General features: G+C 52.2%; 1 protein-coding gene across 4 annotated transcripts in view; it reads right to left on the reverse strand.

The window, feature by feature from the left end:
• Nucleotides 1-27,814, reverse strand: part of ADISSP (adipose secreted signaling protein) — a 238,133-nt gene that overhangs the window by 165,073 nt on the left and 45,246 nt on the right. Inside the window, exon 1 of one of the 4 annotated variants that reach the window (XM_050943484.1) lies at nucleotides 8,335-8,396. The exons of 2 other annotated variants lie outside the window; for them this stretch is intronic. The gene's annotated coding sequence lies outside the window, so the exon portion shown is untranslated. Of the gene's footprint in view, nucleotides 1-7,091; nucleotides 7,188-8,334; nucleotides 8,397-27,814 lie in introns of those variants that run through there. One more of the 4 variants, XM_050943480.1, reaches the window with a different exon arrangement.

The raw sequence follows: 27,814 nt of genomic DNA on the forward strand, positions 1-27,814 counted from the left end.
TGAATGCAAACCGTTGTCTCATCAAAGGCCAGTGCCCCCTATATTAACGGTGCTTAGGCAAGTCCCCTAATCAGTCTTCCCCAAAATTCTTATGGCATTGGAAACAAATTGCCTAAATTGACCTTGTTAGGCAAAACATGTGTTAAGGATAGTATACACCACATTGATAGGTATTATGTGCATGATATTAATAGACTATACATTCTTATACAAGTGCTGGGAAGTTACGTTAACTGAATGTATTAGGCTCTTCCTACAATTCTGTTCACCACGTCCTGTGTCCCACAACACTTCACAAAGCTGAAGTCAGCTTTGGCATTAGAAAATGGGACACTTCACGGACCAGTACCTGGAATGTTGGTACCCACAACAAAACTAAGGAAGGTCCAGAACAACAAGTAAAGGATCTGGGACAGCCTGGTGGGAGTTGCGTTTTAGTGATGTAGAGAGAGATTTGTAACTCGTAAAATCATCTTATAAATACTACTCACTGAAATGCATGTCTTTGAAGCACACCTTCTAAGTAAGGCGAACACACTGAATTTCCTTCCCATGCCTCCTTTCCATATCGCACTGTTGTGTCTTTCGACAATAACCAAACCGAGCCAAGTGTATCTGGTCACCAGTATTTTTAAGAATGAACTGAAGTGCAGTCAAACTGGCCGCACATTGTGATGTTAATGCTCCTGATCCGGGCTCATCAGGATGACTGGGATCAAACGTTAAAACTGACCATCTTTGGAATTTTATTTTGTTACCTTTCTAATAGTACATCTTTCACCCCCACCAACCCCCGTATCACCATGGTACCCTGGCACCTTAAAAGGCTGCAATGGAGACATTCAAAACCTCAGTAAGAAACCAAATGTCAGGATCCTCTGCAGCCCTCACCCTTACCCATCAGCTAGGAAAACAGGGGCACGTCTACACTGCAATAAGAGACCCACGGGGGAGGGTCTCAGAGCCTGGGCCCAGCCTGAGCATCTACACTGCTCTTTCTATTCCCACAGCCCGAGCCCCACGAGACTTGGTGCCGCGGGTTTTTCATTCCAATGTAGATGTGCCCTGGAAGTCCAGGTTCCCCTTTCTGCCTCAGACTGAGCTTAGCCTGCTTCGAGCACTCTGACCGGGTGACCTTTTCTGACTAGCACAGTGGCCCGGCTAGTTGGCTCATCTGTGATCCTGCCTAAGACCTGGGACTTGCCTCCAGCGTTAACTTTTACAGGAGAAGAAGGAGACGGTTGCATCTCAAACAGGGAGCAGAGATTTAGCTGAGCGCCATAATGAGCAGCCAAATACAGCGATGAACAAAAACGAAAGGACTCTTCTCCATTCTAGACAACTGCACAGTGGATCCAGAGCCAGCTTCTCCCAGACTGGAGAGAAGGTGGCCATTTCAGTCAACGAAGTCGTCATTATTCATAAACAACAAGATCATCTAAACTCTGGTCCATTCAAATGTGTTTCACTGTGTCTGTGTGTTCTGAACTCAGGGCCGGGCCCAGCTTTTTTGCCACCCCAAGTGGCAAAGCGGGGGAGGGGGAGGAATAAAGCCAATCCACAGCACCTCAATCGTGCTGCTTCATTCTTTGGCGGCAATTCGGCAGTGGGTCCTTTGGTCCCTCCCTTCCTCTTTGGCAGCAGCTCAAAGAGGAAGAGAGGGACTCGCCGCCAAAGACCCGGATGTGCCGCCTCTTTCCATTGGCCACCCCAGGCACCTGCTTCCTTCACTGGTGCCTGTCTGAACTACGAGGGCCCAACCTTACCCCAAATCACTGGCATTACATCCCTGGGCAATCACGTGTGTTTAGAAACATGCCAGCCAACCAGAGCAAGATTCTACTTTTCTATATCCCCCACCCCCCACCTCAAGGCATTTCACAAACACTGATAGTTCTCCTGCACCACACCTGTGGGACAATCACCTCGGCGTAAACAGCTTGCAGAGTTCATGGACATTTCAGTCCATGGCGCGAAAAAAATCGCAAGCCACCTGCAAAGCAAAGGCCAGTCCTAGACTGGACAGGGAAGGAGCTGGTACAGACCTCGAGAGGCGATGCCCACCCTGGAAACCCAGTGCCCCCTGCTTCTGGGAAGGGTGAGGGTGCTGGGATTCCTACCAGGGCATTCTCAAAAGACAGTGCACAGCTGGCTACACCTTTCCTATCAGTCTCTGGCAAGGAGCTAACTCAACCCTGGGCTCCTGTTTCATTGATGGAAGAGAAAATGATCCTTCTCTCTCTCACAAACACATACACACAAAAAGGACTCCCTGGCAGTTTTGAAATGGGGGAGGGGTAGGAAATAGACAAGAGGTACAAAGATGTTTGATATTCTACCCTGTACTGTATCCCTACTCTGCCTCTATTATCAGCTCCTCACCCCCGTGCAAACAGCTCAAGTGCTCCTTACTGCTGATCACAGCCTTAGCCCAAGCAGCCACTAAGTGCAACGGACATGATTCTTGACTGTTACATGGGGCTCACAGCTGCAATGCAACTGCCCAGCCTCTTTCGCACTGCTGCAGCTTGGCAAAGATATAAGCAGCAGCAGCAAAGCCAGGAAGACTCAGCCTGACTACACGGCACTAGTTCATACTCAGAGGGTTTTCTTTGTCATCACACTGAGATACACATTCGTTATATATAAACTGATGTTCTAGGCCTTTTATTTGACACTGGCAAGAAGGAAATTTGCCCTAGCAAGTAAACTGATGGTGTCAGGAATTAGTTAGCTGCATTGGGGGGAGGGATAGCTCAGTGGTTTGAGCAGTAGCCTGCTAAACCCAGGGGTGAGAGTTCAATCCTTAAGGGGGCCATTTGGGGATTGGTCCTGCTTTGAGCAGGGGGTTGGACTAGATGATCTCTTGAAGTCCCTTCCAACCCTAATGATTCTATGTTCAATCTCATCTTCACATCAGCCAAACTCAGTCTAAATTTAAGAAAATATTCACAAGAAAGTGCCAACTCCTCATTTCCCTTCCAGCCTTAAGTTGAATGCACCAAAAGCTGGGGACACTGGTGGAGCCCTATGTAGATGCAAAATTTGGAGCTGCATCCAATTCACAAACACAGTCTGCAGGGCTCTAGACACAGGGAGCCTTCAGAGCTGAAGATACAGATGCCACAGCCTAGTGTGGCAGCACAAATGAACAACAAGGGACAGGGAGCAAAGATTCTTCAGTTCCAGGAATGGCTCTATCCAAGTTCTTACACCCTGCCCAGGGCATAGGAAGTGCCAGACTGGATCAGACTTGTGGTCGATAGAATCCAGTATCCTGTCTCTTGACAGTGACCAGAACTAGCTGCTTCAGAGTAAGGGTCAAGAAACCCCACAAGATTATGCCAACTTCCCCCTCCTCCATGCACATTTCCCTCCTAATCCCTAACAGTGAGAGATCATCTTCAAGCCCTGAAACAGGAGCATTAACTATTATTGCTCTGCATATTCTTGTTATCCATACAAATGTCCAGTCCCTTTTTGTTGCTAAATTCTTAGCCTAAACAGCATCCAGTAGCAGTGGGTTCCGCAGGCTAACTATTCACCATGTGAAAATTTGTTTCCTTTTATCAGTTTTGAATTTCCTGCCTTTTTTTTTTCCACTGAATGTCCCTTTGTTCTTGTGTTTGAGACAGAGAACAGACACTCCCAATCTACCTACACTAGACCATACAGACTCACATCCTTTCTTTCATCATCTTTCCCAGGTAAACAAGACCAGGCTCTTCAGTCTTTCCTCATGAGAGGTTTTTTGGTTTTTTCCCCCAGTCACTTGATTCTTCTATGAACTCCCCGTCAGTGACCCCACTGAGAGGAGTCCCGTCACTGGCTTGTTAGGTATCTTCAGACAAGTCATGTCGCCACTTAGTGCCTCCCTTTCCCGCTCTGTTAAATGGGAATATCAATTCTAACCAGCTCCATGGGGTGAGGTTTGAAGTTTTCTGAGTGGACAGTTATTGGTCTGCATGAAGTGGGTGAGTTTTACTGTTAGTATTGGCCCAGTTTTATTCTTTTGTATAGTAATTAGCTGAATATGCATCTAGACTCGTTGATTTTAGGGCCAGAAGGGACCACTATGATCTAGTCTGACCTCCTGCATACCACAGGCCAGGGAACCTCACCCTGCAATTTCTGGATCAAGACCATAACTTCACCACGAGCTCTACCAAATCTTTTAGAAAGGCAGACAGTTTTCATTCAAACACTGAAAGTGAGGGAGAACCCCCCACATTCCCAGGTGTGTTGTTGCAATGGCTATATTACTCTCCCTTAAAATTTGCACCCTGTCTCTTGTCTGAATCTGTCTAGCTTCAACTTTCAACAATGGTGCCTTGTTCTCCTGGGCTGAAGATCCGTCGACCCTCAGAAGTCTCCTCCCCTCCGTAGCTATTTGCAGATTGTGATCGAGTCACCTTTTAACCTGCTCTTGGACAAACTACACAGACTGAACTTCTCGAGGCTCCCACCACAAGGCAGGCTTTTCCAGACCTCAAATCATTTTTGTAGCTTTTCTCTGAACTCCTCCCAGGTTTTCAGTGTAACTTTTGAAATGCAGACACCAGACCAGTACACAGCATCCAGCGGAGGTCTTACTAATGCCATATGCAGAGGTAATACCACCTCCCTACTTCTGTTTGATCTTCCCCTGCTTATACATCCAAGGATTGCGTTCACCCTGCTCATGAGATCGAGGCACTGAGCTCATGTCCAGTCTAGAGTACTGGGGTGAGGGTTCAGGATGGCAATGTGTGATTCTGCAACAGAAGCCATGGTCACATTGGTTTCAAGCTGGCGGGGCAGCAGGTTGTAGCTGGAGACAGGGCAATATCAGCCAGCCACTATCCAGCACAACAGGAAATCTGCTTAGTCACACCACCCTATGTATAGGTTTCTATCTGTGCCTCCCCTATCACTTTAGTATTGGAGCACCTCAGTCTTTCAGGTATTAATCCTCTCATAACATGTGCTCACCTCACTGGGGTAACTGTACAAGTGGGGAACTGAAGAACAGAGACTAAGTGACTAGTTCAAAGTCACACCAGGAATCTTATGGAGCAAGGAAATAAATCCAAGCTTTCCGAGTCTCAGGGCAGGGCTACACACTACAGAAATACTTGGTGTAACCATCACTCAGGGGTGTGAAAAATCCACCCCACTAAGCAACGTAGTTATACCAACCTAAGCACCAGTGTAGACAGCAGAGCTTCTCCTGCCAACATAGCTACTGCCTCTCGCATAGGTGGATTAACTACACCGATGGGAGAGCTCTCTCGTGTCGGCAGAGAGCATCTTCATTAAAGTGCTGCGGCTGCACTGATGCAGTGTAGACCTGACACCCTGATGGAGCCCTGGAACCATTCTTCCTCTCCATTCAGTCAGCACCCTCAGATTACTGATGTTACATGCGCACCTGCACAAGGAGAAATTGGGTTGTGCACACAAGTAGAGGGCATTGAACGGTGATTAATGGCCACACATACAGGCAGATTGCAATGTATAGTAGACTACAACAAGGCATTGCTGAACAACTGAAGCATCTCTTTTTCATGGACAATACTTAGCCTTTACAACCTCAAACCTCTAGGAGAGCATTAATCCACCCACATGCTACCCAGATTCCACAAACCCCCTTCCTCAAACTTCCCTCCGGCCTGGCTGAAGCATGGGGCTGGAACCAGCACTCCTGAGTTCTGTGGGCAGCTCTGACAGACACCCATTTGTGGCACTTAGCACATCGGAAGGAGGATGCTGAGGTTCAGCCTAGGGTTTGGAAGGTTTCAGATAGGGACAAGCCAGAAACAATACACATGGTTGGGTCCTGGTGAGAAGTTCACCTTTGATCTCCAGCTGCTGGGAAGGCAGTGGGTGCTAAGACTCCCATCAGGGTGCAGTCCCTGCGTACTCTTCAAGGGCTCTGTTTCTCATTCCTCCCGCACCCCTCACTCCTCTCTCTCTCACACACACACACACACCCCTTCCCTCCCGGATGCCAGAAGGGAGAATTGCTCTCTTACCCCTCCTGAGGCTGCTGCACGGTAGGGTGTCTGCTACTCTACCTTCCCCCAGGCTCCATATTTTGGGCAGCTTCTCCCTCCTCCCACACACCTCCACTACCAGCCTCTGCAGCAGCTCAGAGCTGTGGGAAGCATGAAATTGACATGATTCTTGTCAGTTTCACAGCCACACATTAAGTTCCCCCAAAGGCTGCAGTGAAAATCACTAGGGTCTTCTCCAGTTCTCTGCTGCTCCTTAGCAGAGCCCTGAGCAGCACCAGGTGCCCCAGAGTTGTCCATCAACAGATTCAGACAGCTGGCCCCACATCAGGTCATGCTGGGAAGTTTCTCTTCCTATCAAGAAGGGCTAGAAACACATGGCACCATTTTCAGAGCCACTGAGCACCCACCAATTTCACTGGAGCTGAGCGCCCTGGAAAAGTTGGGCTATTTAAAACAAAACAAAAGACTAAAAGCTTGGATTCTGCAGAAGCTAAGGGTTCACGCCCCAGACTCACCGGTAAGGTCGCAGAATTTGAGTGCTGATAGCGCCATCTAAATGCCATAACTCCTACCTACGCAGGAGTCTCACCTCTTCTACACAGACTCTGCTTTGAGCCATGTCTACCACCAATCCCACTGGCTTCAAATCCAGCGTTCCCTGTATCTCAGGTATTTAAATGATCCAGAATTCCTAATCTTTTCCATTTAACCCTCTCTCATCACACCCTCACCCCAGCACTTCTACAGCCAGGCTACCCAGAAACATACCATGAGACCTTAATACCTAGTAATATATTGGGGGAGAGGTCACCATGCGCCCCAGATGCATTCACAGCTCTCTCATATCTCCTTCCCCCGCACAGGAGTTACCGTCCCAGCAGCTGAACAGACATTTCCCTGCCAGGGCTCTATTCATTGCGAAGAGAGAGGCTCCCAGGCAAGCCAGGCTCAGCACAGCTCCTGTTCCAGCCCAGCGGCTGCGCGCAGAACCCGCAAGGGACAGGGAACAGACCGAAAGGAGAGACCCACTAGCGACAAGGGAGCAGATTAGCCAGCTACAGAGCAGGGCTGGCGGTCACACTTCTGCATTCTCACCGGAGGCTGCAGCGTGAACTTTGCTTTGCCTTCCACTCTCCAGCGGCCTCTCCCAACAGCCAGCCAGCGACCCCGCGGCAGGCAGGCAAACCGACCCTGCCTTGGAGAGAGACGGAGAGTTTCTCTTGGGGTAACAGGGGAAACGCCCCTCCCCACAGATGCCCGGGGAAGGGAAGGGTGGGACGGAGAGGAAGAGAAGGAAGGGGAGGAGGAGAGTCAGGGCATTACAGAGGCAATCACAAAAAGGAGAAGAGGGGAGCTGAGGCAGGACACTGAACTGGGGGCAGAAGGGGTCAGAGGGGAGCTGGGGACTAGGACGAGGCAGGAAGGGGACTGGTGCAAATGGGGCAGGAGCAGGAGGCCTGGGGCGGGGCAGGTGGGGATAGGAAGAGGGCGGGGGCAGTGGGGATGGACTGAGGCAGGAGGGACCGGGAAGGGGGCATGACATGAGGGGCAGCTGTTGTGGACTAAAGGAGACAGGAAGGGCGGGGGGGGACCAGGGCAGATGAGGGGCAGCATACAAAGGGGCTGGGGGAATGGGACAGGTGTGGGGGCGGGGCAGGAAGGCACCGGGGGGGGGGCAGGGCAGATGAGGGGCAGCATAGAAAGGGGCTGGGGGAATGGGACAGGTGAGGAGCCAGGTACGAAGGGGAGGGGGGAAATGGAACAGATGAGGAGACAGGAAGGGATCAGGGAGGAATGGGACCGGTGTGGGGGCGGGGCAGGAAGGCACCGGGGGGGGGGCTCTGGGACAGGTGGGGGGGCGGGAAGGGGCCACGGGAAAGTAGGGGGGGCACTGAGACAGATGTGGGGCAGGAAGGGACCGGAGCAGACGAGGAGGGTGGGGGCCGTGGTGCCGGGACAGGTGAGGGGGTGGGGTACGAAGGGGCCGGGGCAGGGAGGAATCGGACCAGACGGGGGAGCGGGGCAGATGAGGAGGGGGGGCGCGCGGAGAGGGAGGGGCCGGGAGTTAGAGCAGGTGAGGGGGGAGGAGCGCGCCGGGGGGACACTGGGACAGGTGGGGAGGCGGGGCACTGGGACATGTGGGGCGAGAAGTGACCGGAGCAGACGGGGGAGCGGGGTAGGAAGGGGCCAGGGGGGTGGAGCAGGTGAGGGGGGGTGGGAAGGGACCGGGGGAAAGTGGGGGGGCGGGGCACTGGGACAGATCTGGGGCAGGAAGTGACCGGGGGAGGGACCAGAGGGTTGGCGGGGGGGGGCGCGAGGCTCTGGCCCGGACACTCACCGCTCCCCGCGCGCTCAGCCCCGCAGCGCTGCCCAGAGCCCCGCGCCACCCGCTCTCCGGCTCGCGGGGCGGGGCCAACACGGCCCCACCGCTCCCATTGGCCCGATCCCGGCCCCGCCTCCTCGCCCGCTCATTGGCCAGGGCTGTTCCGGGGCCCGGGAGAACGCGAGGCTCCCCCCCAAGGGGGGAGGAGCGGGGAATCCCTGGGGGCGGTACCTAGGGGAGGGGTCACCCAGGGGGCGGGGCGATGGGTTCGGCATGGACCGAAGAGGAGCACGAGGGGCGGGACTCTGAGTCTGTGACTGGCACCCAGGGCTCCCCCCAGGGGCTTCCCTGGGACCCCCGTGTGCTGCTGGGGGCCCCACTGCCTGCGGGCTGGGCCCCGCCCCACCCACTGCCCATCCCCCTTCCAGCCACTTCCCATCCCCCTTTCTGCGCCCCCATCCCATCCCCACCCCCTTCCTCTCCCCGGCCCCCGCTGCTGAATTCACACTGAGCTCTGACCGCGCTCCGAGCGTGTCCGGTCCGGAAAAGACCGAGTTGTCTGGCCCTGCTGAGGTGTGTCCTCCCCTGTGCGGGCAGGGGCTTTACCTCCACCTGGGCACAGCTGTGCCCGTCTGCCTCTCCCTGGCCGCTCAGCCCCCGCCCGCCCCACACAGCGGCGCTGTCTCTTGCCGTCTCTGCCAGATGTACGGAGCAGGGGGACTCCGGCTTTTCCCCAAACCCCAACATCCTGATTAATTCATGATGTGCCCCCCTCCCCCACAACCTCTGCCCGCCCCCCAAACACCAACTGTGATCCCGGGGCCAAAACATCCGATGGCCCCAAACCCGCACCCGATCCGCTGCCTCCCACCCTCCAACACAGCTCACTGCTTTCTCCCAGTCCCTCAAATCGGCGCTGCCCCCTTCAACACCGGTCTGCCCCCATCCACCCCCCAACATCGGGTCTGATCCCAGGCCTCCCTTCTGGCTTTACGATCGAGGAAAGTCAGTCCTGGGGTGGGGGTGTGAACCTTTCACAGACTGTGTCCCGTTAACATGCAGGAGGCTACAAGTCCCCCGCGGGGCCCAGTGGCTGCAGGACATGATGGGACTGGTGGCCGCTGCGGGTGGGGGCCGTGGGGGGCGGGGCAGAGGACCCGGGCTGCGGTGGATGGGGACGACGGTTCCCCCGAAGGGACCGAGCCTCCCTCTCTTCCCCAGCTGCAGTTCCACAGGGCCGGGCTCACGAGCCACTTCTCCCCGGGCCAGAGCGCGGCTGCCTTTTTCCAACCCCTCATTTGTGCGGGTGCCGGCGGAGCCTTGTCATGAGGCTGTCGAGCTGGTCAGTGCAGGGACAGGCTCGGCGTCCCGGGTTGTTGAGCTTGGTGTGAGGAAGGGATCGGAGCTACTTCTGGGCCCGAGAGTGCTCCTCCCCCACTCCCCTTCCCCCCTTCCTCACTCCTGGACCGAGCTGACCAGCTCAGGGCCACCTGGAGCTCCCGCAGGGGCAGGTGGCCGGGGAAACACCTCCGGGGTTTCCCCACCTCGAATGCAGCGCGGGGTTGCTGAGCCCTGCCCCTCGGGGCCTCGGTCTCGTCGGGGCAGACTCGGCCAATGGCACGTAGGTACCCGGCCGCCTGCGTGTTGGCTCTCGAAGGTAACGCACTGCGCGTGCGCGTGTGTTCGAGTGTAGGGCCCACGTGCTGACATTCCGCTCCCTGCGATGTGATCCTTGCTAGCGCTCTCAGGCCTAGCGGGGTGACTCATGGCCATGGTGGAGCCGTCGGTCCACCCGCCGGAGCATCATGACCAGCAGTTATAAATGGACGGGCCTCAACGCGGCTGCCAGCGGAGGGCGCCCCCAGAATTCGCTGGAGCCAGTTAGAGGATCCGCTCCTTCGCTCTGCTCTCGGGTCTGGCCCGCCCCTGGGCAAAGGGCCTGAGCGAAACTGCTGCTCCCCACCGCCAGGGAGGTGGGGGCCGACAGCCCTTTTTCGCCGGGAGGGTTGACCTGGTGGCCGGTTTGCCAGTCCTTTTCCCTGCTGGCCGCTCCTGGCCCCGCCGCTGAGGAGCAGCTGCAGGACCCCCCAGCCGGGACTCCAGCTCCGCTCCCGGCCCCACGCCGGGGATTTCCGGGCTACCGCCCGCCCAGCCGCGCTCCCGTGCCCGATGTTCCCCCGACTGCCTCTTGGTCCCGCGTCCCCGGGAGGTTCCGGCCCCGCAACCGGCGTCCCCGCGGCTTCCGCCGCTCCGGGGCGCTTTTCCAGCCCCATACCAGCCTTTTAACTCTGGCCCCGCCCCCCCTTCCCGGAGCCAAACCCCGGGGGGGCTCGGGGCGCGGACGGGCGGGGCGAAGCAATTACAGCCCCCACTGCAAAAATTGTCCCAACACCCCTGGCCTTGTGACCGCAACCCTCTGATGTGTCTTAGGCCCAGACTTCTGATGTTGGGAAAGGGATCGGGCCCACCTGGACAGGGACCCGGGACCCAGCCGCTTGGGAAACCCGACTGGGGCTAACCGTGCCCGGCAGCAGGAAGGGCTCATAGGGCAGCCTCCCCCACAGGGATCACAGGGCACACCTCCGGGGTATCTCCTCCCTGAATGCAGCGCAGAGTTGCTGAGCCCTGTCCTTCGGGCCGGTCTGGCTGGGGCAGACTCGGCCAATGGCACCTAAGTACCCGGCTGCCTGCGTGTTGGCTCCCAAGTCTGTAACCCTTTTCTTGTTCAGCATAAACACCCATTTTGGCATTACAGAGTTACTCAGTGTTGCAGAACTCCTGCCATTTTGGCTTTGGGGTAAAAAAAAGGAAAGGTAAAAAGTGGCGTAGCCAGGTTCTAAGTGTAACAAACATAAAAAGTAACCCCCCTTGGCTACATCTCTGGCCACGCCCCCTGGCTCCACCCGGTTCCCCCCAAATTAACCCTCGCTGGGTCAGAACTCCTGCGGGCTTCCCGGGGGGCGCGGATACCCCCGTTCCCCCGCGGTCCGGGGAGAGTCTTTCCTGCCTAGCCAGCTCTGCGGGTGTCCCTCACTGGGCTACGCTGCCCGGCCCCACCGGAGGGGATCCTGACCCCCTGCCCTGGGCTCCAGACTCCTGCGCCGCGCCAGGGCTCCGGTCCACACAGCGTAGCCTGAGCCCCTGCCCTGCCGGCCCTCGCCCGGACCCCCCAGTTGCAAGGCAGGGGACCCCTGGACCCCTGCCGCTTATCTGTCCCCAACCCCGCGCCCCGGGCTCCCGCTCCTGAGTCGCTGCCCGAGCTTCGCTCCATGGCGCTGCTGGGCCCGGCCGGGCTGGGCCGCCGCTGGAGGTGGCAGCGGCGATGCTGGGGCCGCGCTGAGCATGTGGGGCGCGGTGGCCCAGGAGCAGGCACCCTCGCTCCTCCGGCGGGGCCTGCCCCCAGCGCTGGCCCGGCAGGCGCCTCCATGGCTCCTCCGGTCACGCCTGCCCCCAGCGCCAGCCGGGCAGACCCCGCTTTTGGAAGACGTGCTGAGGGGAAGCGCCTGCTTACAACAGGGCTGGCTCCAGGCCACAGCGTGCCAAGCGCCTGCTTGGGGCGGCATGCCGCGGGGGGCGCTCTGCTGGTTCCCGGGAGGGCGGCAGGCGGCTCCGGTGGACCACCGGAACCCACCAGGGAAGCCTGCGGACCAGGGAGGTCCACCGGAGCCGCAGGACAGGCGAGCGGAAGAGCGCCCCCCGCGGAGTGCCGCCGTGCTTGGGGCGGCGAAATGGGTAGAGCCGGCCCTGCTTATGAATAACGTGGGTTTTTGCTCAATGTGTTAGGAAATAAATGACATTTTCAATGAAAAAATTAGATCTATAATGCCATAACCCTAACCCTAATCCTTCTATACATTAAAAACACTTTTTTAGAGATTTAACACCATTAGAAACGCTGGCTGCAAAGCGGGGTTTGGGGTGGAGGTGAACAGTTCTGGACCTCCCATGCATTAACCTCACGAACCCCTGCAATTACAGGATCTGGATATGGATGGTGGAGGTGATCATACATATTGAGGGCAAGGAGAGATACTGACATCAGCCACCAACTTGAAAAATCAGGATGTTGATGTGAATTTCCCCCAAAATGTGCGTTTGTTATACGATCCAGGCTTTTGGTGTGATTGGGCTGCTCTCTAATGGCAAATAATGGAGTAGAATTAGTTTTTTATTGGGTGATATCAGTAGAAAAGGCTGACCAGGATCGCCTTCAAATTGCCATGTGGTGGTTATTACAGGCTCAGCTGAATTCATGTTCTTTTCACAACCTCCAGTCCCTGCGGTATGATCTCTGTGGGAGAGGCTGCCCCTTCCTGCTACCGGGCACGGTTAGCCCCAGGCGGCCTGCCCAAGCGGGCTGGGTCCCGGGTCCCTCTTCATGTGGGCCCGATCCTTTTCCCAACATCAGAGGTCTGGGCCTAAGACACATCAGAGGGTCGCGGTCACAAGGCCAGGGGTGTTGGGACACTTTTTGCAGTGGGGGCTGAAATTGCCTCGCCCCGCCCGTCCGCGCCCCGCGCCCCCCAGGGGGCAGCCCGGAAATCCCGGCGTGGGGCCGGGAGCGGAGCTGGAGTCCCGGCTGGGGGTGTCCTGCAGCTGCTCCTCAGCGGCGGGGCCAGGAGCGGCCAGCAGGGAAAAGGGTGGCAAGTTTCTCCTTGCAAACCGGCCACCAGGTCAACCCTCCCGGCGAAAAAGGGCTGTCGGCCCCCACCTCCCTGGCGGTGGGGAGCAGCAGTTTCGCTCAGGCCCTTTGCCCAGGGGCGGGCCAGACCCGAGAGCAGAGCGAAGGAGCGGATCCTCTAACTGGCTCCAGCGAATTCTAGGGGCGCCCTCCGCTGGCAGCCGCGTTGAGGCCCGTCCATTTATAACTGCTGGTCATGATGCTCCGGCGGGTGGACCGACGGCTCCACCATGGCCATGAGTCACCCCGCTAGGCCTGAGAGCGCTAGCAAGGATCACATCGCAGGGAGCGGAATGTCAGCACGTGGGCCCTACACTCGAACACACGCGCACGCGCAGTGCGTTACCTTCGAGAGCCAACACGCAGGCGGCCGGGTACCTACGTGCCATTGGCCGAGTCTGCCCCGACGAGACCGAGGCCCCGAGGGGCAGGGCTCAGCAACCCCGCGCTGCATTCGAGGTGGGGAAACCCCGGAGGTGTTTCCCCGGCCACCTGCCCCTGCGGGAGCTCCAGGTGGCCCTGAGCTGGTCAGCTCGGTCCAGGAGTGAGGAAGGGGGGAAGGGGAGTGGGGGAGGAGCACTCTCGGGCCCAGAAGTAGCTCCGATCCCTTCCTCACACCAAGCTCAACAACCCGGGACGCCGAGCCTGTCCCTGCACTGACCAGCTCGACAGCCTCATGACAAGGCTCCGCCGGCACCCGCACAAATGAGGGGTTGGAAAAAGGCAGCCGCGCTCTGGCCCGGGGAGAAGTGGCTCGTGAGCCCGGCCCTGTGGAACTGCAGCTGGGGAAGAGAGGGAGGCTCGGTCCCTTCGGGGGAACCGTCGTCCCCATCCACCGCAGCCCGGGTCCTCTGCCCCGCCCCCCACGGCCCCCACCCGCAGCGGCCACCAGTCCCATCATGTCCTGCAGCCACTGGGCCCCGCGGGGGACTTGTAGCCTCCTGCATGTTAACGGGACACAGTCTCGGAAAGGTTCACACCCCCACCCCAGGACTGACTTTCCTCGATCTTAAAGCCAGAAGGGAGGCCTGGGATCAGACCCGATGTTGGGGGGTGCGTGGGGGCAGACCGGTGTTGGGGGGGCAGCGCCGATTTGAGGGACTGGGAGAAAGCAGTGAGCTGTGTTGGAGGGTGGGAGGCAGCGGATCGGGTGCGGGTTTGGGGCCATCGGATGTTTTGGACCCGGGATCACAGTTGGTGTTTGGGGGGCGGGCAGAGGTTGTGGGGGAGGGGGGCACATCATGAATTAATCAGGATGTTGGGGTTTGGGGAAAAGCCGGAGTCCCCCCCTGCTCCGTACATCTGGCAGAGACGGCAAGAGACAGCGCCGCTGTGTGGGGCGGGCGGGGGCTGAGCGCCCAGGGAGAGGCAGACGGGCACAGCTGTGCCCAGGTGGAGGTAAAGCACCTGCCCGCACAGGGGAGGACACACCTCAGCAGGGCCAGACAACTCGGTCTTTTCCGGACCGGACACGCTCGGAGCGCGGTCGCAGTGTCCGCGGCCGAGAGCTCAGTGTGAATTCAGCAGCGGGGGCCGGGGAGAGGAAGGGGGTGGGGATGGGATGGGATGGGGGGGCAGAAAGGGGGATGGGAAGTGGCTAGAAGGGGGATGGGCAGTGGGTGGGGCGGGGCCCAGCCCGCAGGCAGTGGGGCCCCCAGCAGCACACGGGGGTCCCAGGGAAGCCCCTGGGGGGAGCCCTGGGTGCCAGTCACAGACTCACAGAGTCCCGCCCCTCGTGCTCCTCTTCGGTCCATGCCGAACCCATGGCCCCGCCCCCTAGGTACCGCCCCCAGGGTTTCCCCGCTCCTCCCCCCTTGGGGGGGCGCCTCGCGCCCTCCCGGGCCCCGGAACAGCCCTGTCCAATGAGCGAGCGAGGAGGCGGGGCCGGGATCGGGCCAATGGGAGCGAGGGGGCCGTGTCGGCCCCGCCCCGCGAGCCGGAGAGCGGGTGGCGCGGGGCTCTGGGCAGCGCTGCGGGGCTGAGCGCGCGGGGAGCGGTGAGTGTCCGGGCCGGAGCCTCGCGCTCTGCCCGGCTCCTCCCATCCCCCCCCGTACCACGTCCCCCCGCCTGCCGCGCCCCCTCACCTGTCCCGGCCCCTCCCACCCCGGTACCAGGCCCCCCACCCTCCTCATCTGCCCCGCTCCCCCGTCTGCTCGGGTCCCTTCCTGCCCCACATCTGTCCCAGTGCCCCACCCCCTCCCACTTTTCCCTGGCCCCTCCTGCCCCCCCCGTCCCAGTGCCCCCCCAGTACTTCCTGCCCCGCCCCCACACCTGTCCCATTCCTCCCTGGCCCCTTCCTGCCTCCTCATCTGTTCCATTTCCCCCGTCCCCTTCGTACCGGGCAGCTCACCTCTCCCATTCCCCCAGCTGTGCTGCCCCTCATCTGCCCTGGTCCCCCCCCGGACCTTCCTGTCCCCTTTAGTCCAACATGGCCCCATTGTTGAAAGTTGAAGCTAGACAGATTCAGACAAGAGACAGGGTGCAAATGTTAAGGGACAGTAATATAGCCATTGCAACAACACACCTGGGACTGTGGGGGGTTCTCCCTCACTTGCAGAGCTTGCATGAAAACTGTCTGCCTTTCTAAAAGATTAGTGGTCCCTTCCAGCTCTAAAATCAATGAGTCTAGATGCATATTCAGCTAATTACTATACAAAAGAATAAAACTGGGCCAATACTAACAGTAAAACTCAACCACTTCACGCAGACCAATAACTGTCCACTCAGAAAACTTCAAACCTCACCCCATGGAGCTGGTCAGAATTGATATTCCCATTTAACAGAGCGGGAAAGGGAGGCACTAAGTGGCGACATGACTTGTCTGAGGATACCTAACAAGCCAGTGACAGGACTTCTCTCAGTGGGGTCACTGATGGGGAGTTCATAGAAGAATCAACGGACTGGGGGAAAAACCCAGAAAACCTCTCATGAGGAAAGACTGAAGAGCCTGGTCTTGTTTACCTGGGAAAGATGATGAAAGAAGGGACGTGAGTCTGTATGGTCTAGTGGAGGTTGTCGGAGAAAAACTCAGTTCTCGCTTTTTTGTTTGGGTGCAGCAAAATCAAATACTTTATTCTAACTCCAGTAATTGCAATAGAGGGAGGGAGTGCCCTAGGACACTGGGTCACCCCAGGCCCGGACAGGTCTCTCAACAGGTAAACAATTACAGGAAGCATTTATACCTTTGTTACAGACAATAACAAGCAATAATACAGACAATAATGAGCAACAGCTGCATTTTGTTTATACATAGGCTATCCTGCTATCTTATTTGCCCCATGTTGGGCGCCAGTCTACGTATTTAATTATCAGTGCAAGGTCGTGATAACTTCTCACACAGTTCTTTCCTACTCGCCTCACACAATCCTCGCTTCTACAAATCTCACGTCATTAGGGTTACAATTAGCCTAACTCTTGCTAACAGACTGACATGCATTAAGATCCCCTACAAATCCTTGTCAATTTTTTCCCTTCTTCCACACTCCCCCCTTTTGTACTTCTAGTACAACAGATATTCTCAGATCTCTATTTGCATTGAGCCATGGATTTCTGATTCTACATCAGATGTTTCAACCTTAGGGGTTTTCACTGGATATAATGACAATTAATGATTAGCATGGACATGAAAGGTATTACTATTATTATGACTTTTACAACAGCAATGACATTATTTTAAACTAACTAACAACAATGCAAGCAATAATATTCCCACAGCAATAATGTGATGAGGTTGTTGTACAGTTTTGGTTACAAATCATAATACATTATACTTAGTACACAAAGTAGACACTCTATAAGCTATATGAAAGGCATTCTTTTTCAGCTTGATATATATTCTGAAGCACGTGAATTTGCCCTTGCAATTCAGAGATTCTTTGAACCTCTGGTAACAATGAAAGCAAATTTTGAAATCGATTAGGTACTAAGCTGGTCCAATTAAACTAAGGGCTACTTGCAAAATTCTATCTGCAGGCCAATAAACAATATGATTGTCTGCAGTGGTGATGAGATTAAAATGTATATCTTGCAATGTGGTGGTTTTAACATACATACAGCTATCATTAGCTTGAAAAGTAATTGTCTTGTCAGGATAGTTCCTTGTCCTCTACCCTCCCAGCAAATATTATCATAAACAGTGACAACTTCCCTTGGCTTCAGTTTATGAATACACTGAAGCTGCAGGGGTTCTAACAGCCAAATGTCCATTGACTCCCTATTCCTATACAAAATATCAGGTGTTTTTTTAGAGGTACTGACTATAAATCAGTTAGGTATACCAGGTGGTCTAATTTCCCAGATGTCTCGGTGGATAATCCAGTCCCACATGCATCCTTCCCATGGACCCGTCAGGATTTGGTATGTGGGAGCCAAACCTTCCCATCCGGTTCAAATGCTTGGAAGGAGCACTGTGAATGTCCACACTTCCACTCAGAAAGTGTCCAGATATGTCTCCATGACCACAGATCAGATGGTACTCCTGATGTGTCTGTAAGGGCAGTGGGCCAAGTCTGATGCTCAAGATCACTCCGAATGGCCATCAGCTGGTCATTCAGGAAATCCTGAATTTCCAAACGTGCTAGATCCCACTGCAATGCCTTCCCAGCCTCAGTGATATTCAATACCATCTCTGTTAGTAACTTCTGGGTCATAGAACTAAGGGTGGAAATAACATGTAACTCACCAACTCCAGCCTGTACTTGGGTTAGCTGAGCTCCAGAAATAAGGCTAGTGGCCTTTTCTAGTTGGCCTGATTTCTCATCATGTTCTTGGCTTTTAAAAATATTCCAAATGGCTGCTGCGCTATTGGCCCCATCCCACAGGGATCCAGTCAAGTCCCTCTTCTTCCAGAGGAAATAACCCAGGCCCTCTGTTGTGCTAATCTAATGGCAGCCCCTAGTGTTGTATTAATCACAATCCATTGATATCCTAATACATATCTGTTTGGTGTAGTACTATATCACATCTGTTGGTTATATACCTTTAACTAATCTCAGGTACTTTCAAGAGGCATTGACATTAATAGCATAGGAGAGGGTGTATTGCAATAAGGTACAGGTTACATTATTCGTCACTGGAATGGTTTCAATATAAGTAAAATTTCCAGTGGCAGAACAAACTCTTTGGGTATTCATTTGATTATTTACTAATTGGGTAACCAAATAACAATAAAGGCTTCTTTCATGTAACACAGTATAAATTCCAGGTATAGACATCATATCTACTTCACTATGGAACCCATCAATTCCAATTATAAATTTTTGGAGTTCATTTGCAGTAATATTATGGATCTTTATTTCCACTGATCCATTTGTTCTCCACTCAATTGTTCACTTATATGGGATATCCTGAACTTTAAAAAATATTTTTCCTATTTTTTTTTCGTTTTCTTTTTTTTCCCCCCCAAACAATCTTTAAATAAATCACTAAAGTGTGAAGGCCTTGGTCATTGGTTTTATCAAATATATGGCATTGTCTGTATTTGGATGTATTACAGGGGTAATAGTGTAATGGAGTAGGTGGCAGAGACAGTGACAACAAAGTGCCTTTAGTACTTATCATTTAAAAATCCAATTAGAGACAGCAATACATACTGAAGTATTTATCCAAAACACAGGGCACAGCCTGTACAATAAACCCCAAAATCCAATCAATACCACATTCCCAAGCAGGGTCCCACAAATTTCTTCCTGCCAGTGTATAATTCTTTGTTTCTTCACCAGGATCAGTTCTTAATGTCCTTTCTAGTCAGGAATTCCTGGACTTTGGCAATTTCAGTGGAGTGAGTGTTCCTTCTTCTTTCCCAAAGCAGTCGTGGTTCATCAGCCTTCAGGGAAGAGGTTACCAGCACATTACTTTGTAATGGTTTTGATTCTTCTAGAAAAATTCAAAGGCACAGTAGATCTGTCAGTGGATAAGGGAGAGGTTACTAGCACTTCACCTTGTACTTTTTACCTATTGTCCAGAAGGCACCGTGGAGCTAGAAGGAGAAATGGCTAATCATCAGTAGGAGAATTCTCCTGAGGTGGAGGGGTCTTTTTGCAGTGAGAATCATGGGTCCAAGCAGTCAGTCTTTGTCACTTCACAGTGGTGTTTGTAGTCAGCAGGACTTTCCAGCGTGGAGCCAGAGCAGTCTTTCGTTGGTGGACCTATACATTGATCCAGTCTCCTGGTTCCAAGGAGTGGCAGGGCTGCTAGGGTCTTTGGGTAACGCTTCTTTACCTGTGAGAAAAGAAACCAGTGCCTGGCAGTGTTTTGCAGATCTCATACCTGCTTGGGCACATTCAAGCCCCCCTTCCTTTTTTTGGTTGTCAGCCAAGTTTTAGCTGTGAGCAGTGTCCTTGAATGGAGTCAGTGTCTCATATTTAGCTTGAGCATATTAGCTATATTTTCCCAGTTAACTCATTCTGCTCTTTTTCCTTCTCCCCTTCTTGGCTTCTTTTAACCTACAAAGGAAACTTCTACTCTTCACTCATACACCTTTTTCCCAACCATGAACACATAAACATTACCGTTATACAGTACATTAGTCTTAATATTCAACGTATGCCACATATACCCTTCCACTACAATAACTTTATACAGAGCTCTGGAGCAACAAGCCAGGACAAGCACACCCACTTTGAGGAGTTCACTCAATACAGCCTCTAGTCCAATAGCTTCCCACCATCCCCAGCCCTCTGGCTAGAAATCTGAGGTAGCCAGAAGGATCCCATGTACAATATGGAGAGTGGGTTAACTTTTCATGTCCTTGCTTCCAAAGACTGTTTGTAGGCAAATTTTAACAACAATTTTTAAATTAACAATCTGGCCAATGAAATTTCTTTTTCTTACTTAAGGAAATGTATTAGACTTTAGTTTATCACATTCTCCTGATTTATCCAAACACTTTATATTCCAAAATTGAATAAAACAAGTAACTGCATTTAACCCTTCTATTTGATTTTAACTAGACTATCCTATGAAACTATTAAACACAACAATTTTGGCCACGAGACAAACACCACAAGACAGGACATAGAGCACAAAACATAATTCCTGTTGTGCCACTAAATGCATGATACGTTGAATGCTGTTCAGCTGGCATCAGTTTTCTCTGATTATCTGAAAGACAAAAAAAACAGAGGTCTACCCCTTCTGGGCAGTCAATCATCACTTAAAATATACAAATACCCTTGTTGATTTCAGGCAAAACAGAGGAATTACCCCATATTTCCTTGTATTTGTTTCATAGGCAACCCAGGTTTCAGTGGCTTCTACCTTATCAGTTAGATAATTTGCATTAATACAGATGCTTTCTGGCTTGCTTTTGGATCCAAAGCTATCCACAGCTTAAAGATTTTTACCTTAAAAGGGACATAATTAACTTTACCAGAATTTTGATTGCTTTTTACTTTTAACTCCTGCTTTCAAACACTGAAAGAAAACATCACTACTTATAGTGCCCCTTAGAGCCTAATAAAATTTCAATGACATAGCACTGTATATATTTCTTTAGCTAATTCAGCTAAATTGTTTATAGCCAAATGATTGCAATCTAATAATTTCTTTGCCTGAATTTATTTACAAACATTTCACAGACACCAAGAACTTTCCTCTTTAGCATTTTACAAAGTTCAACTGCTGTTCCCTCCAGCAACTAGAGAGTTAACTTCTCACTCTCCCTTAAATCACTTGCTTGTCTCCCAACAGCCACTTTTATCAACTCAAATCACCATTTCAAGTATTGTCCTGGGTATTTGAAATCCCCATGCTTACACTTACTTACTCCTTTCTTCCACTACACCCTCAAAATTCTCCAACCTGTTTTGCAATCTCTCTGTCTGTTGCCTGCCCGCTTGGGCCCAATCCTGCTTTCCTTGCTGAACCATCCCTTCCATGGGCACCAACTTCTTCCACTACCAGTTTAGCTAGGAGGGTGGGCTTCTCAACTAGCCCCCACCCCTCCTGGTCTCTTCCCTTAAACATTCTTACCCATAAGACTACCTGAGTCCTCCCTCGTGAGGCTTGCCACCTGGGCAGAAACGCATGGCCCATTGGCCTTTAACTATTCAATTTCCTCTTGTAGCAAACACACTGCTGTTATGGCGTATGCTGAGCACAAATGGTTACATTTTGACAAGTCCCTGAAGGACTGGTACTTACTTAGCCAGGGCTTCCTTTTCTACCTGGAAGTCTTATCTCAAGGCCTGCAACTTGCCCTGGGCGTAGGTTTGAGTTGCTGCCTGGTTCATGATCTATGCTCTTAATTGCTCAATTCTAGTTATCAAGTACACATCTCTTCCCTTTTCTTCAACTTCTCTATTGCCCAGTCCTGCTACAACTGGGGTAGATCCACCTGCCACCCTTCCCGGTCAACCAGAGTGGACAGAGGAATGCTAAACCCCTCTCCAGTTCTCAGACTTACTGCGGCTGAGAGTGGGCACTCCTTTAATCATGCACTCCTTAACATATAACATCAACAATACCAAGCAAAGCAAACATAAAAAAAACAAGGGTAAAACAAATAGATGGTGTAAATTCTGCAGGGCTCCCCCCCCTCTCAATTGCTCACCAAACTGTGACAAATTTCTGTTACCAATCTATCCCTTGTGTCAGGTGATCAGGCTGACACTGCAGGACGTTGGGGGAAAATAAAGAAAACACACCATATAACTGAATTTTAAAGCTTCATTAATAAAATAATAAAACAACAATGGAGAATGTTGGGAACGCTCCCACATCACTCAGGAAAAACATTAATGCCCCAGGCCCTACGCCATTTTCATACTCACACATGTCCAGACTGGCCACGTCTGTGTATAACGTTCAGAAAAGGGAGAGAGGTAGACGGGAGATTATCCTGTATACAGCTTGTCCAGAATTTCCAACATGCTTTCGCTCTTGGGAGGGCTGTTCTTTTACACCCTGGAATCTCCTGCGGCGTTTCTTTCAGAGATTCCAGTCCAGGTCGGCTGCCTGTGGCTTCTTCGGTGTCACCAAGCCACACCGGCTCCGGGGTCACAAAGGCACTCTGTTGGTTCTCACTGGACAGTTAAGCTTTGCAAATGTAATCTCAGTTCTGTAACTTGTATTGCCTTTGGTTTGCCTCTGTCTATATTTTTTCAAAGCCAGCTGGGGCGGAAAGCAGTTTTTCTTTGTACTTAGCATAATCTGCGTTGATTCTTGACCTTGAACGCAGAGCAACTTTCTCTTTATCTCTGGGCCAAGCTGAATTTCTAATTAACCCATTCCTTTCCTCAATAGACAAATTGCTCACACTGTCAGAGGCTTTTTGGTGATTAAAAGCTCCTCTTAGATGTATGATCTTATTTAGATTGAAGGTACCTTCTAGTGGGCATTGTTTAGATGGATTTTCACGCGTGTAAAGATTCCAATACTCTAAATACCTGCAGGTTGTTGGACCATAATGTACGTACATGAAATAAGATGGGGTACCCTTAGGGGGTGAGCTGGAATATTTAGACTGTCCCCCACCCATTTTCCACTTACACACACAGGGAGGGTGCCCTGTCCGCGCTAGCGGCACATAAACTAAGACTCTCTCCCTACAGGGTACTCACACAGGAGAGGCTAACGAGGATGGCCACGACCCTCCTACACCTCCTTTCAGCAAAGAGCGTCGGCTAGTCTCTGGGAGACGGCGCCGCTTACTCTGATTGCATCCAGTGAGATGATCAGACTGTCAGTAGCCCACACGGAAAAGGAAAGGGGAAGAGAAGAAGGGTACACATGCTCCTAGACCCAGGTAGCTTCCTCACCAGACGATGCCAGGCCGAGTCAGCCCACCGTGGGTCAGATCTTCTAAAGATCCACTAGTTACCGGGCTTGCGTTAGAGTAGTCCTGGTCACGAGCTTTCGCTTCACAGGGTACTCTGGGCGTCTTCCGGTAACAGTCACTCACACTAGTGTACACACACTAAGGCCTTATTTCCAAATACCACGATGCATCTGTACCTTATGTCCGGACCCAATACCATGAGGCGGTATAACAACCCCTCTTGAGGCGGTAAAAACCCCTCAGCACCGGTGCATCTCTAATGCATCTCACTATGCATTACCTAATGCATTACCTTATGCATTACCTTGTTGGCCAACCCAGCAGTTTCCCAGTACTGCTATAAACTAACCTGATTGGGGCTTTCCCCCAATACCACTCTGCATCTGATCTTGCTGGACAGTCAATAAGTTCAGATGGCGCGAGCCCAACGGACACAGACGTCCCCACAGACAGTCCTCCTCCGACACCCCAATAGAGATTTCAAAAGGTCTCTTACCTCTATTGTGGCGCCATGGGATTCGAAGGGGAACGATCCGTAGCAGCTGCCCGTGGGTCCGTGGGCGTTGCCATCCCGGACGAGCCCCCAAATTGTCGGAGAAAAACTCAGTTCTCGCTTTTTTGTTTGGGTGCAGCAAAATCAAATACTTTATTCTAACTCCAGCAATTGCAATAGAGGGAGGGAGTGCCCTAGGACACTGGGTCACCCCAGGCCCGGACAGGTCTCTCAACAGGTAAACAATTACAGCAAGCATTTATACCTTTGTTACAGACAATAACAAGCAATAATACAGACAATAATGAGCAACAGCTGCATTTTGTTTATACATAGGCTATCCTGCTATCTTATTTGCCCCATGTTGGGCGCCAGTCTACGTATTTAATTATCAGTGCAAGGTCGTGATAACTTCTCACACAGTTCTTTCCTACTCGCCTCACACAATCCTCGCTTCTACAAATCTCACGTCATTAGGGTTACAATTAGCCTTACTCTTGCTAACAGACTGACATGCATTAAGATCCCCTACAAATCCTTGTCAATTTTTTCCCTTCTTCCACAAGGTAGATTGGGAATGTCTGTTCTCTGTCTCATAACACAAGAACAAAGGGATATTCAGTGGAGAAAAAAGGCAGGAAATTCAAAACTGATAAAAGGAAACAAATTTTCACACGGTGAATAATTAGCCTGCGGAACCCACTGCTACTGGATGCTGTTGAGGCTAAGAATTTAGCAACAAAAAGGGACTGGACATTTATATGGAAAACAAGAATATGCAGAGCAATAATAGTTAATGCTCCTGTTTCAGGGCTTGAAGATGATCTCTCACTGTTAGGGATTAGGAGGGAAATGTGCATGGAGGAGGGGGAAGTTGGCATAATCTTGTGGGGTTTCTTGACCCTTACTCTGAAGCAGCTAGTTCTGGTCACTGTCAAGAGACAGGATACTGGATTCTATCTGCCACAAGTCTGATCCAGTCTGGCACTTCCTATGCCCTGGGCAGGGCGTAAGAACTTGGATAGAGCCATACCTAGAACTGAAGAATCTTTGCTCCCTGTCCCTTGTTGTTCATTTGTGCTGCCACACTAGGCTGTGGCATCTGTATCTTCAACTCTGAAGGGTCCCTGTGTCTAGAGCCCTAGTAGACTGTGTTTGTGAATCAGATGCAGCTCCAAATTTTGCATCTGCATAGGGCTCCAACAGTGTCCCTAGCTTTTAGTGCATTCAACTTAAGGCTGGATGTGAAATGAGGAGTTGGCACTTTTTTGTGAATATTTTCTCAAACTTAGACTGAGTTTGGCTGATGTGAAGATGAGAGTGAACATAGAATCATTAGGGTTGGAAGGGACTTCAAGAGATCATCTAGTCCAACTCCCTGCTCAAAGCAGGACCAATCCCCAAATGGCCCCCTTAAGGATTGAGCTCACACCCCTGGGTTTAGCAGGCCACTGCTCAAACCACTGAGCTATCCTTCCCCCCAATGCAGCTAACTAATTCCTGACACCATCAGTTTACTTGCTAGGGCAAATTTCCTTCTTGCCAGTGTCAAATAAAAGGCCTAGAACATCAGTTTATATATAACGACTGTGTATCTCAGTGTGATGACAAAGAAAACCCTCTGAGTATGAACTAGTGCCGTGTAGTCAGGCTGAGTCTGCCTGGCTTCACTGCTGCTGCTGCTGCTTATATCTTTGCCAAGCTGCAGCAGTGCGAAAGAGGCTGGGCAGTTGCATTGCAGCTGTGAGCCCCATGTAACAGTCAAGAATTATGTCCGTTGCACTTAGTGGCTGCTTGGGCTAAGGCTGTGATCAGCCGTACGGAGCACTTGAGCTGTTCGCGCGGGGTGAGGAGCTGAAAACAGAGGCAGAGGAGGGATACAGTACAGGGTAGAATATCAAACATCTTTGTACCCCTTGTCTATTTCCTACCCCTCCCCCATTTCAAAACTGCCAGGGAGTCCTTTTTGTTTGTGTGTGTGTGTGAGAGAGAGAAGGATCATTTTCTCTTCCATCAATGAAACAGGAGCCCAGGGCTGAGTTAGCTCCTTGCCAGAGACTGATAGGAAAGGTGTAGCCAGTTGTGCACTGTCTTTTGAGAATGCCCTGGTAGGAATCCCAGCACCCTCACCCTTCCCAGAAGCAGGGGGCACTGGGCTTCCAGGGTGGGCATCGCCCCTCGAGGTCTGTACCAGCTCCTTCCCTGTCCAGTCTAGGACTGGCCTTTGCTTTGCAGGTGGCTTGCGATTTTTTTCGAGCCATGGACTGAAATGTCCATGAACTCTGCAAGCTGTTTACGCCGAGGTGATTGTCCCACAGGTGTGGGGCAGGAGAACAATCAGTCTTTGTGAAATGCCTTGAGGTGGGGGGTGGGGGATATAGAAAAGTAGAATCTTGCTCTGATTGGCTGGCATGTTTCTAAACACACGTGATTGCCCAGGGATGTAATGCCAGTGATTTGGGGTAAGGTTGGGCCCTCGTAGTTCAGACAGGGCCGGCTCCAGGCACCAGTGAAGGAAGCAGGTGCCTGGGGTGGCCAATGGAAAGAGGCAGCACATCCGGGTCTTTGGCGGCGAGTCCCTCTCTTCCTCTTTGAGCTGCTGCCAAAGAGGAAGGGAGGGACCGAAGGACCCGCTGCCGAATTGCTGCCGAAGAATGAAGCGGCACGATTGAGGTGCTGTGGATTGGCTTTATTCCCCCCCCTCCCCCGCTTTGCCACTTGGGGTGGCAAAAAAGCTGGACCCGGCCCTGAGTTCAGAACACACAGACACAGTGAAACACATTTGAACGGACCGGAGTTTAGATGATCTTGTTGTTTATGAATAATGACGACTGCGTTGGCTGAAATGGCCACCTTCTCTCCTGTCTGGGAAAAGCTGGCACTGGATCCACTGTGCAGTTATCTAGAATGGGGGAGGAGTCATTTCGTTTTTGTTCATCACTGTACTTGGCTGCTCATTATGGCGCTCAGCTAAACCTCTGCTCCCTGTTTGAGATGCAACCGTCTCCTTCCCCTGTAAATGTTAACGCTGGAGGCAAGTCCCAGGTCTTAGGCAGGATCACAGATGAGCCAGCTAGCCAGGCCACTGGGCTAGTCGGAAGGGGTCACCCAGTCAGAGTGCTCAAAACAGGCTAAGCTCAGTCTGTGAGGCAGAAAGGGGAACCTGGACTTCCAGGGTACATCTACATTGCAATGAAAAACCCGCGGCACCAAGTCTCGTGGGGCTCGGGCTGTGGGGATAGAAAGAGCAGTGTAGATGCTCAGGCTGGGCCCAGGCTCTGAGACCCTCCCCCGTGGGTCTCTTATTGCAGTGTAGACGTGCCCCTGTTTTCCTAGCTGATGGGTAAGGATGAGGGCTGCAGAGGATCCTGACATTTGGTTTCTTACTGAGGTTTTGAATGTCTCCATTGCAGCCTTTTAAGGTGCCAGGGTACCATGGTGATACGGGGGTTGGTGGGGGTGAAAGATGTACTATTAGAAAGGTAACAAAATAAAATTCTAAACATGGTCAGTTTTAACGTTTGATCCCAGTCGCTCCTGACCCGGGCTTATCAGGGTATGAACACCAAAGCCCAACGGCAGGCCCTGGAATTAGAAAAGGCTAAGCAACAGAACACAGCCAATCCTAACAATCCTTCGCCAATTATGGTTCCACATCCCAAGAAATTTCCCACCTACAAGGCAGGTGATGACACTGAGGCCTTCTTAGAAAATTTTGAAAGAGCCTGTCTTCGGTACAGCATCCCTGAAGACCAGTACATGGTAGAATTGAGGCCACAGCTCAGTGGACCTTTAGCAGAGGTGGCAGATGAAATGCCTAAGGAGAAAATGAACGACTATAAACTTTTTCAAACCAAGGCCAGATACAGAATGGGGATAACCCCGGATCATGCCCGTCAGCGTTTCAGAACCCAACAGTGGAAACCAGATGTGTCATTTCCCAGACACGCCTACTACGTTGGGAAAAATTATGAGGCCTGAATATCAGGAAACAACGTTAAATCCTTGGACAAACTACACCTCCTCATACAAATGGAACAGTTCTTGGAGGGTGTTCCTGAGGACATAACACGGTACATACAAGATGGAAAACCCAAAAATCCCACCTCTGCCACCATGTCATAACTATCCTACTCATATCTGAACCTTAGAGTTCAGAACATGGGAAGCTAGCATGAAACCTCCAAACTTAATTACGGAGCTTGAATCTGTATATCTCTCCAGGAACCCAGGGAGGGAACACCTGGAGGGGAAGAGGGAGAAGGGAAGTGGGTTATTTCCCTTTGTGGTGAGACTCAGGGCATCTGAGTCTTGGGGGTTCCCCAGGGAAGGTTTTGGGGAGACCAAAGTGAGCCAGACACTGAAATTTTTCTGGCTGGTGGCAGCGATATCAGATCCAAGCTGGTAATTAAGTTTGGAGGTTTCATGCTAGCTTCTCATGTTCTGAACTCTAAGGTTCAGATCTGAGTAGGAGAGTTATGACACTCCTGACCCGGGCTCATCAGGGTATTAACGCCACAAGGTGCGGCCAGTTTGACTGCAC

This window comes from Gopherus flavomarginatus, chromosome 3 (assembly GCF_025201925.1).
Source record: "Gopherus flavomarginatus isolate rGopFla2 chromosome 3, rGopFla2.mat.asm, whole genome shotgun sequence".
Lineage (NCBI taxonomy): Eukaryota > Metazoa > Chordata > Testudines > Testudinidae > Gopherus > Gopherus flavomarginatus.